Below are 10,308 nucleotides of genomic sequence, written 5' to 3'. Positions count from 1 at the left end.
CTGCCCTCCCTGCACCCAGCTCCCAGGGCAGGGAGGGTGTGGGCTCCCGGGGGGTCCAGGGGCCGCCCCGCTTTGGCGCGGACGCCTTCCCGTCGCTCCCTGGGCTTCGCAGGGGCCCCGGCTCCAGCCCGCCGTCTAACCCCTCCTTCCCCAGGCCCAGCCCGCCTCTGGAGTTCCATGTAATTGGAATTTGGGGAGCCCAGCCAGGGGGCGCTTTAACGGAATCACGTCCTCTGGGGACCAGGGCACCTGGCTCGAGGCGGCGAGTGGCCATCCCTGAGAGGCATGAGGTTGGGACCCGGATGTGGCCGGGCAGGCACCAGAGCTGCCGCTGCTGGTGGCGGGGCAGCCCCCGACCCAGCACACACCCCGCCCCGCAGCCTCCCCAGGACGGTGGGGAAGACCCAGGGCAGAGGGCCGGGGCCCCCTGAGCAGGTGCTTCTGGGCCACAGCTCACATGGGAAGAGGGCCCTGCCCCCAAGCGGAGCTGGTGCCTCTGCTGAATCCCACACCCTCCCAGCTGAGCCCAGAAATGCCTGGAGGCCGAGGTGTCTCAACCAGGCTGGCCCCAAACCTTGACAACACTGGGCGCGCACCCGTGGCACCGATGGGTAACCTGAGGTTAGGGAGCCTGTCCTCCCTATACTGTCTCCCTCCTGAAACACCCTGGACCCTGAATTTGCTTTTGACTTTGCCAGCAGGAGGCTGGACCAGCTCAGATCATGGGAGGAGCCACGATTCTAATCCAGTGGTCCCCGAGGCTCAGGGCCAAGTGAGAGAGCTTCAGCTCAACGTAGCAGAGACTGGACAAACGGGCCGCCCCCTGTGGGGCAATGGGATGCCCCGCTTCCCTGGCGCAGGCTCCCCCTCTGGGGCAGTGACCGGCGAGAGGCCCGAGCCCGGCTGCTGTGGGAGCCTCGGCCCTGCCCCTCCCGGGCTCTCTTCCTCTGCAGGCACCACCTCCATGTCACGGCAGTAGCGCCCAGAGCCAGGAGCTCTGCTCACACCACCTGATGGTTCCGGGGGCCCCGAGCTCGAAGGGCATCCAGGGACAAGCAGCCCGAGGGTCAGAGAGGATGACCGGGAGCCAAGGTTCCCGGGCCTGATGCTCCCCGGGGGCCTCAGGTAAAGCCCCTCGTCCTGTGCCCCTGGGCTGCCAACCCCAGGCTCAGAGACCGTCCTGCTTGCAGGGACCCAGGGACCTGGGCACGTGGGGGACAGTGTGTCACTGGAGCCAGGAGCAGGGATTAGCAACCAGAGCTGGCTGCACCGGCAGGCCCAGGGTGTACTTCCCTGCGGGGGCCGCGCAGGCTGGCACCGAGCCCTGGGAAACCCAAGACGGTGCCCTGTCTGCGGCCTCCCGGGCGGTGATTGTCCATGCCAGGCTCTCTCTAACCCTGGTGAGGACTGGAGAAACCCTGGCCCGACCCAGGCTGCCCAGCACAGCCTGGAGTCTGAGAGGGCGGGGTCCTCCTGGGATTGCGAGGTTTGGGGTCCTCCTGGGTCTGAGTGCTCAGCCCTGTGGACCCTCTGGCTGGGGCAGCAGTGGTGGCCCGAGGCCCAGGGGGCTGACCTTCACACCCTCTTGGCACGGTCGCAGGACCTCAGGTGGGGCCCGAGAGCAGTGACGTCAGCCCTCCCGGAACGGGGTGCGTGCAGAGGAGCCAGGTGGGCGGAGCTGGCGGGCGGCAGCGGGGTCTGCTGGTCAGTCTCCTGGCCCCCGGGCTTCTCCGGCGAACGCAGTCCTGTTGGGCCCCTTGCAGGTGAGTCAGTGGAACGTACCCACAGAGGGCTGTGGACACCGGTGCTTAGACACGTCCATCCATCACTTCAATTCTCACGGATGCGGGCAGAGGACCATTGGCCTCTGTGCAGCTGGAGTTCCATTCCTGCCCCACCAGGAACCCCATGCCCTCAGTGACGGAGAGTTTAGGAAACCGCCAAGTGTCTGTCTGTGACTAGGCTGAGATGCCCAAGGGCCACCAGGACACCGTCCTGCCCAGCCACAACCAAGGGTGGCTGAGGGGCTGACCCCCACGGGGCCCAGAGCCAGCCCAAGGCACAGGTCCCCACCTGCTCAGGCCCCGGGCCACTGCGGGCCACCTCAGCCTTCCCCTTCCCAAGGCCACACACCCAGCAATGTTTACCCTGACAGACACCGTTCCCAAGGATTACACAAATTACATCTTGACCACAGGGAGGAGGCCACGGACATGTCACAAAACGCAGCCTAAGACGACTGTCCCACTGTGGTCAGTCCACAAGGCCTGACTCATCGGGAGGTGGGAGAGGAGAGGGGAGGGGGTGGGAAGGAGCAGGGGGAGGGGAGGTGGTATATTGAAGAAGAAGGATCTATACGTGTAGACCCTTCGCAGACCCTGGGCCCAGCCTCAGTGGGCAGATGGATGGGGCGCCAAGGGAAGACATGGGTTCCTAGGACTCTGGACACCCAAGGGAGACCACTGGGTCCCTGGCAGGTACGTGTCTGAGGACTTGAGGGCAGGCAAATGAAACACTAGCCGTGCCCGCCCTCCTCACATCCACCCCAAGACACCAGAAAGGGAAACTCAGACACAGCTGCACGTCCTCTTCCTGCACCTTCCAAGGCTCTGAAAGGCCTGGGGTGTGCAGGCCCAGCCCCACATCACCCCCTCGGGCCTGCAGGACTTTCAGGGAAGACGTTAGCCCTCCTCCCTGCCACCCCCGCCCCCGCCCTGTGTGTGAAAGGTGGGAGGCCAGCACAGGGGTGTTTGTTCCGGGTGAGGTGGGGAGGGGCTAGGTCAGCCCAGCTCCACTGAGCAGGTGCCACTGGCACAGCCTACTTGGAGGTAAAGGATCACTGCACCTCAGGAGGTCAGTCACCTTCCGGTGACTCCCATCTCGAGACTGGTCCTTACCCAACCGTTGTCCTGTCACCACCCTCGCTGCCCTGTGTAGCCACTGCTGCCCATCAGGCTGTGAGCACCTCGAGGGCAGCATCCTCCGTGGGCTCCTCCATGAGCTAGTGTCACAGCAGACACTCAATAACTTTGCTTCTGGGTGGGTGAGTGGGTAGGTGAACAGACAGGTGGGAGGGTGCATGGGTAGATGGATGGCTGGGTGGGTGGGTGGTGATGGACTGGTGGGTGGATGGATGGTTGGATAGATGAATGTGTGGATGGGTGGAATGATGGGTGGATGGGTAGATGTGTGGACGGATGTGTGGGTGGGTGGCTGGATGGGTAGATGGATGAATGGCTGGGTTGGCGGGTAGACAGATAAACAGAACCTCTGGGAGGGGTGGGGCGACCTTCTGTAGCAGCTCCACAGGGCTCCCACCTCGCAAGGGCTCGTCAGGTGCAGGCAGCAGCCAGGTCTCGATCACCCGCCTCATTAGAGCCCTCCACAGCCTTAGAAGGCAGGCACTCACATTACTTTATTCCAGAGACAAGGAAACCAAGGAGCAGAGAGGGTGAAGGCTCTGCCCGAGCTCGCCCTGCCAGAGACCACTCACCGTGGCCCAGAGAGCCCTCTCGGCCCCGCCCACGCTGCCCACCACTTGGCAGTGGGGCGGCCATTTCTCAGACGATTGCCTGGTGCCCTTTGGGGACACCCAGCTGAGCAACAGGAAACCAGGTTCCCGGGTATTGTCACAGCCCCGGGGGAGGGATCTGCTTCTCCTTCCTTCCCTCCTGCAGGGGCTCCCCAAGGACAGAGCCCCCCTTTCCTGCACCCTCCCAGTGAAGCTGTTCCGTCCACTTGCAACACACTTAGGTTGCGGGTCATCCTGGGATCCCCCAACCCGCTAATTAACTCTTGTATTTTGCATATATCAAGTGTCACTCTTTATGCTGCCAAGTTCCACAGGTTCCGACAAATACGTAGTGACATGCACCCCCGTTACAGTGTCACAAATTCCACTGTCCTAAAATCCCCCGGCCCCGCCTCGTCCCCCTCCTCCCCAGACCCCTACAACACCGGTCTTTTTTACTGTCAGTGTAGTTTTGGCTTGAGTATTTTTATGATAATTCTCGGCGTCTAATTGCTAAATTAATTCTCGAATGTAATGCAGCTGTCATAAGGCACGGCTAAGGTTCGTGTTGCAGCACAGAGAACGCTTCTGATTCACTGGTCTGGAAACCTCAGGACAAGGCTTTGTCTAAAAGCTCCAACCCACAGTATTTCTTTTAAGCTTTGCTGAGGAGTAATTGAGATGCCACGAGCTGCACACGTTGAAGTGCTGATTTGATCGGTTCTGGCATCGAAGCACCCCTGAAACCAGCGCCGCCATCAGCACCGGGAAACCTCGTGCCGCCTCCGCCCGACCTGCCCGCTGTCCCTCGCGGTCAGCCTGCGCCCCCTGGGACTCTGTGCAGCGGGGTCTGTACACGCGCAGCCCTCTTCGTTTGGCTGCTTCTCTCAGCACCTTCAGTCCGAAGCCCACCCACGTTGTTGCAGGCATCCGTAGCGCATTCCTTTTGACCACTGACTGCTTTTCCTTTATGTGCAAATAAAAGTGTGTGCTCACTCCTTCACCTGCTGGCGAACGCTGGGCCGTTCCCAGTTTGAGGCCCTCACGATAAAACCGCCGTGAGCGTGTGTGCACGAGTCAGCGTCCGGGCCCGTTTAGCCCGGAGTCTGCGGAGCCCCCACCTGCCCTCCTCTGCGGCGGGAGAGCGCCGGCCGCCCAGGCCCCCGGGCCCCCTCACCCCGACCCCACAGCTCGATGGGCACCAAGAGCGCAGTCGGTCTTCTCCGCTTTGGCGGCTCTGAGAGGCCAGGGGGGCTTCTCGTCCTGGTTTAAACTCGCCGTTCCCTGCCGACAGGCGGAGCTGAGACTCTTGTCCCGGGCCACGTACCACCTGCGCGTCGTTGGTAAAGTGTCCCCTCGTCTTCGGACAACTACGTACTGGGCTATTTCGGTGGCTGTGTTTTGAACTCTGAGACTCTGCCGTCTGGATTCCAGTCCTCTACCGGAGACACGCCGTGCACGTGTTTCTCTTCCTCTCCGTGGCTTGCTTTTTCGACGCCTTAACAGCGTCTTGTGAAGGGGGCCGATTCATCACTAGCTCCTTCAGGGACCGGGCCTCGGTGCTGTCAGGAGCGGGTAAGAAGTCTCTGCCTAGCCCAAGGCCACAGACATTTCTCCTAGGTTTTCCTCTACAAGTGTCATGCTTTTAGGTTCTATGTGATCCATTTTGACTTAATTTTTGCATGTGGTGTGAGGGACGGCCTGGAGTTCACGGCTCACGCGCAGCCGTCCTTCCAGCTCCTTCCCTGGCAGGGTGCCCTTGCTTCAGCGTGTTGCTCTGATGGGGAGATTTAGTTGTGCACGTGGGAGAGTTTCCTGGACTCTCCCTTCTGGTACATTGATGTCTTTGCCAGTCTTTAAGCTAATGCCACGCTGTTCGGATTCCTATTGCTAACTAAAATTTGGCACTTGCCATCTACTTCCGCTTGAATTAAATCATGAGCCGCTGCAGCCGCTGACCCCCAGCGCTCCCGGGGAGGAGTGCAGGCTGGGGTCAGGAATGAGGCCTCTGCGCTCTGGGACAACGGGTGAACAGGCCTTCAGATAGTTAGGCATTTTCAGGAGATTTTAGGAGCCACATACTTGCATCTCCCCATATCTAGAGAAGCACTAAAATCATTAACGGGACACCTGTTCCTCGTGCCCAGCGGCAGCCTCGGCCCCCGTGTGTGCTCGGCTGCACGTCCCCTTCACGGAAGTCACATGTGACACTGGTTCTCCCCCGGCCTCTCAGGAGCAGCTTCTCAGGGCTTCCTGGGAGGCTGTCTCTCGGGCTGTAGTCCTCATTTTGCCCCAAATAAAAGTGTCAGCCGAGGGAGGCTGATGTGGGGTTCTAGGAGGTGAGCGGCCCAAACGAAAAAATGCACGAGGAGTTGCCATACTGCTGGACAGGCTTCAGCCGGAGACACCATGGGGTTAACAACACTTTATTGCCACAGGGAGGTGCACCCTATGATGCACCTGTCCTGCTTTTATCTGTTTTCTGTCAGCACATGCAGGGTCTGAGTTTCTTTGTTCATTAGGCTTACAGAATATCTCTAGCACATGCGTACTTCTATTTTCTTTGTTCTAAATCTTATATAATTGACTCATGCATGGAGCAATTATTTACTGCGTGCTACAAATGTGCTCTGATCGTGGCCTTGGGTCCCATGGCTTTTACTCATCTCAATGCTCCGATCGTGGCCTTGGTTCCCACGGCCTTAACTCATCTCAACACCGGCTCACAAAAACTTAACCCGTAACTTGCACATTCTATGCCTTTATTTCCGTCAGTAATTTTGGCGACCTCAAAGGGACCCAGAGCAGACTCCTCCTCTTGGCCCGAAATCCACGAGGAACCAGAGCCTCGGTGCCAGCAGTGGCCATTTGCGCCCATCCGCGACCCCGGGGAGTCCACGTGAATTTGGCCTAGGCTCTGGTTCTTGTATTGCCCATGTTGGTTGGTGATCCTGAGTTTCACCCGGCAGTGTGCCCAGGCACCCGGCGGGAAACGCCCACCTAGACGAGACGTCCGAGGTGGCGCTGGTTGGAACGCACTCGGGAGCGGCCCCCCGCGGCAGGCGCCGGAGGGCTGACTGGCACATGCCAGCGTCTGGGCTGAGGGCTCAGGTGAGACGTGGAGCTGATGCTCTTCCCCAGTTTGGCTCCCTCAGCAGAATTTGTCGAGAGAGAAGTGAAATTTTGCCTCTTAGAAATTCAACTTTAAATCAAGAAATAAGAATCTTTCAGGTAAATGCGGGGCATCAGAAAACCAACCTCTGACCAAAACCCCAGCCAGATTCCATGCACGGAGCTCGTGCTGGCAAGGACCTACTCAGTTGGGGAAATTATAGTGAAGGAGACCTTAATCTAAAATGGCCAAATTGGGGTTCTTTCGATATTCCAAAATGGATATTTTTGCATGGACAATTTTTTGAAAGCTGACCGTAAGATCAAACAGGCTGAATGGAATGCTTACTTGATTGGTATTTGGTACCTTCTAAAATTGAAAACGATGAAGTCGTTTCTTTGCAGGAAACCAAGAAGAACTTGCTCGAAACTGCATCAGAACCAAAACAGGCCGCCAGCACTGACCCTGTCCCCCCCCCTGCCCCTCCCGTGTGTCCGTCCACCGGGTCCGGACGCTGTCTCCTTTTGTCTTCGGCCTTTTCCACATCCTGCTGTTCCCTCTTCCCTGAAAAGGAAGATAGAAAACCAGAGGTGCTTACAGCCCCCTTTAAGGAGAAGCCTAGCACAGGGAGAGGTGAACCATCCTCAGTGCTTACGCACACACCCTGGACCCCAGCAGAACTCAGAGCCTGGGCTAAGGAACTTCCCAGTCCACGTCAGGATCCATCGGGATTTGCCAAGGAATTTAAGCTAACCATCCAGACCTATGAGCCTGGGTCTTCAGATCTGTACCCATTAGCTTCTGGAAGCAAAGCAAGGGACTGGACGGAGGAAGCCAGTCGGAAACGCCCTCTAACGGACTTCCAGTTTCATCGTCCGCAGGCTCACGCTGAACGCAGGGAATTAGCTCAAAACTCACTCGAGCTTACCCCAGAGCTTTTTCCAAAAACTGTAGACTGAACAGAGATTCAAGGGTGAAAGCAAAGACTCGATGAACCAGTGCCAGACTATTATGAGAGGCTTGGAAAACTTTTAAACAGTATTTTGGCTTGACACCTGCATCATTCTCTAATCACCAAAATGATCCTTTAATTAGCTCTGCCTTTTTAGGAGGTTTAAATGAGGACTTGACTACTCTAGTCAAAAGACACAACAAAAGACTACCTAACGGTCCGCATTACCTACAAACGCCCTTGATACACTAGCTGACCAACTTTTCAAGACCATTAAAAAGAAAGAGAAGGAGATATCCACAAAAACCACGAACCTTCCGTTGCTCCAGTTAAGGACTGAACGCCTGTCAAAGGGTCACTGACCCCTGCTCGATCCAGAACCGATAGAGAAAACCAGAGTTCACTTTTTCTGCAGAAAACCAGAGCATCAGAAAATAAATTGATGTTAAGAAGGAGAAGTCCAGAAGGAAAACTGGAGTTTAGACCGGAATTACGAACCGAAAAAGAGCAGTCTGCTCCGGGGACCGCGGGGAGCCTTTCCCCTTCCCCTCTGGCACCCAGGGAGCAGGAGACTTGCTCAGCAAGGAGGAGCAGGCAAAGCCCTGGCAGGCTCAGGGCTGCCCTTGCCGTCGTGAACCCCGCCAGGATTACCGGCTGTCTGGCGGGGCACAGGCGGCAGGGCTTCCTAACGTGCTTATTAAGGCTTTTAAGTCATTGCCTTTAGAATTCTGCTTCGGGCTCGTGAAGGAAGGCGCTCCTCTTTTTTCTAGTAGAAAGTGCCCCCGTTCACCTGACAGGCAGAGATCTGCTGGACACTTACGACGTCCGCATCTCCTTTACCCTTAAGGGAGAGGCGTTTCTAGATCTGGAGGACCGCTCAGACCTCCTTCGTCATGTAGCGACGGTGGCTCGCGATCAGGATGACACTGAACAAGACCAGCTGCTACATCTAGTGCCTGAAGACTCGTGGGCACGGGGTTCTGCCAACACTGGGAGAACACATCCTGCATCACCCGTCAAAGAGTTCCTCGTCGTTCTGCGGTGCCAAAGCCCCAGACTTGCCGCCCACATTCCTAAAAGCAGTGACTTCTTCTCTGCGATAGAGCTCTGTGGCGCTTCTCTGTTTGTTTGTTCTTGTTTTCAGTGTTCCTGCACATCCAGACGGCCAGTATCATTTTGCCTTTCCGTGGAATGAGAGGCAATGTGCCTGGACTGCAACGCCACCAGGCCACTCTGAAAGCCCCGCTTACTTCTCCCAGATACTAAAGCAGACCTAGAAATCTTCTCAGCATTTCGCACCAAGAGAACAGGTCCTTCCAGGAGAACCTGCTTTCCTCTCCCTGTGCCTTTCAAGACCAGGGCTCTCGGGAGCTCTTGTCTCATCTAGACCATCTCTGATTCCTGAGACTGCGGGAAAGAAGAGAAACAAGAGGGGGGTGGAGCCTTTTGAGCTGAGCTTGTTCCAAGCGTCACCCCCGTGAGCTCTATGTCATGACGCCTGGCTCGTGACCAAGTTCAGGAAGTGAAGCCGTGAGACCCCAGTTGCGTCTGTCTGCGTGTCTGCGTGCGTGCTGTGTGTGTCTCTTCCTTTGGACGGTGTTGTCAAAGTTAATTCGTGAACGGCTGCGCTCAATCGGCCTGAAGGAGGCTAAGCACATGTAAACGCTCAGAAATACAGAAGGGAACTGGCCAGAATGTATCTCAGGGTCACGCGAACAGGGAAATATTCAGTGTTAAATTAATAGCTGGTGTTACAGTGTGCTGATTTAATTAACACACACGTCTTTAGAGTCACAAACATTAAGTATAATGCCTTCATTGTACCCAGGTTCAACAGGAGTCGAGTAAGACCCTATTGAACCGGTTGCAAATTTGTCAGCAAGAAAAGCAACTTGGCATGGCGGAATTTTTAAAAGCAAGTTGAATGCAGATGAGATAAGCACCTTTGGATGAATTCTTTAGCAGTGATGTATTTCAGACATGTCTGCTTAAAAACAATTTCTACAGATATTTGGTAACTTAAAATTTTAGAGTCGTGCTACATTAAGTTAAATGATGGAAGTCTATTGAATAACGAGGTCACTCCCCAATATAGTAAGATCCTGGAACATGAATTGCTGGACACTGGCTTCCTTTTGCAGAGAAACTGAAGGTATCTAGGAGTACCAGTATGTTTAGTGCCAAAATGAGACGTTCCCTACCAGAAAGCACACGGTTTTTAGAAACTATTACTGCTGACATCCGTTTGCCAGTGTGCACAACACTGACGCAAAGGACGATTAACGGTCGCTCACTTCCTAGCCTTCGTTAGAAACTGAGATTTGTAAGAGTTGAGGATTCTACATTAAAAATTTAATTAAAGCTACTAGGAAAAACTAAGGCAACATTTCACCATCCAGCAGAAAAGGAGGGCTGTGCGCCTCAGTGAAGAAGGCGTGAGGAACGGGATTCTGTTACGGGAGACAAACGTGGGTTTTTCCTAGAGCTGGCTGTTTCCAGATGGAGAGAAACAAGGGGCAGACTAACGTGGACGCAGAAAGTGACGGGAGGTCTGTGGGAAAGGATGCTAAGAAGAGAGCGGCGGGCGTGATCGGGATTGGCTGGATTTAGATTTAACTCAAATAAGTAAATGGATTTGGTTGTGGAAAGTAAGCTGGTGCAAAACTCGAATTTAGTTTTTCTCTCTGTGAAGAGGGCAAATTTTTCTCAAAATGTTGATCTATTTTGATAGCA

The sequence above is a fragment of the Camelus bactrianus genome, chromosome 10 (assembly GCF_048773025.1).
Source record: "Camelus bactrianus isolate YW-2024 breed Bactrian camel chromosome 10, ASM4877302v1, whole genome shotgun sequence".
Lineage (NCBI taxonomy): Eukaryota > Metazoa > Chordata > Mammalia > Artiodactyla > Camelidae > Camelus > Camelus bactrianus.
Note: the sequence above shows the minus strand (reverse complement) of the source record.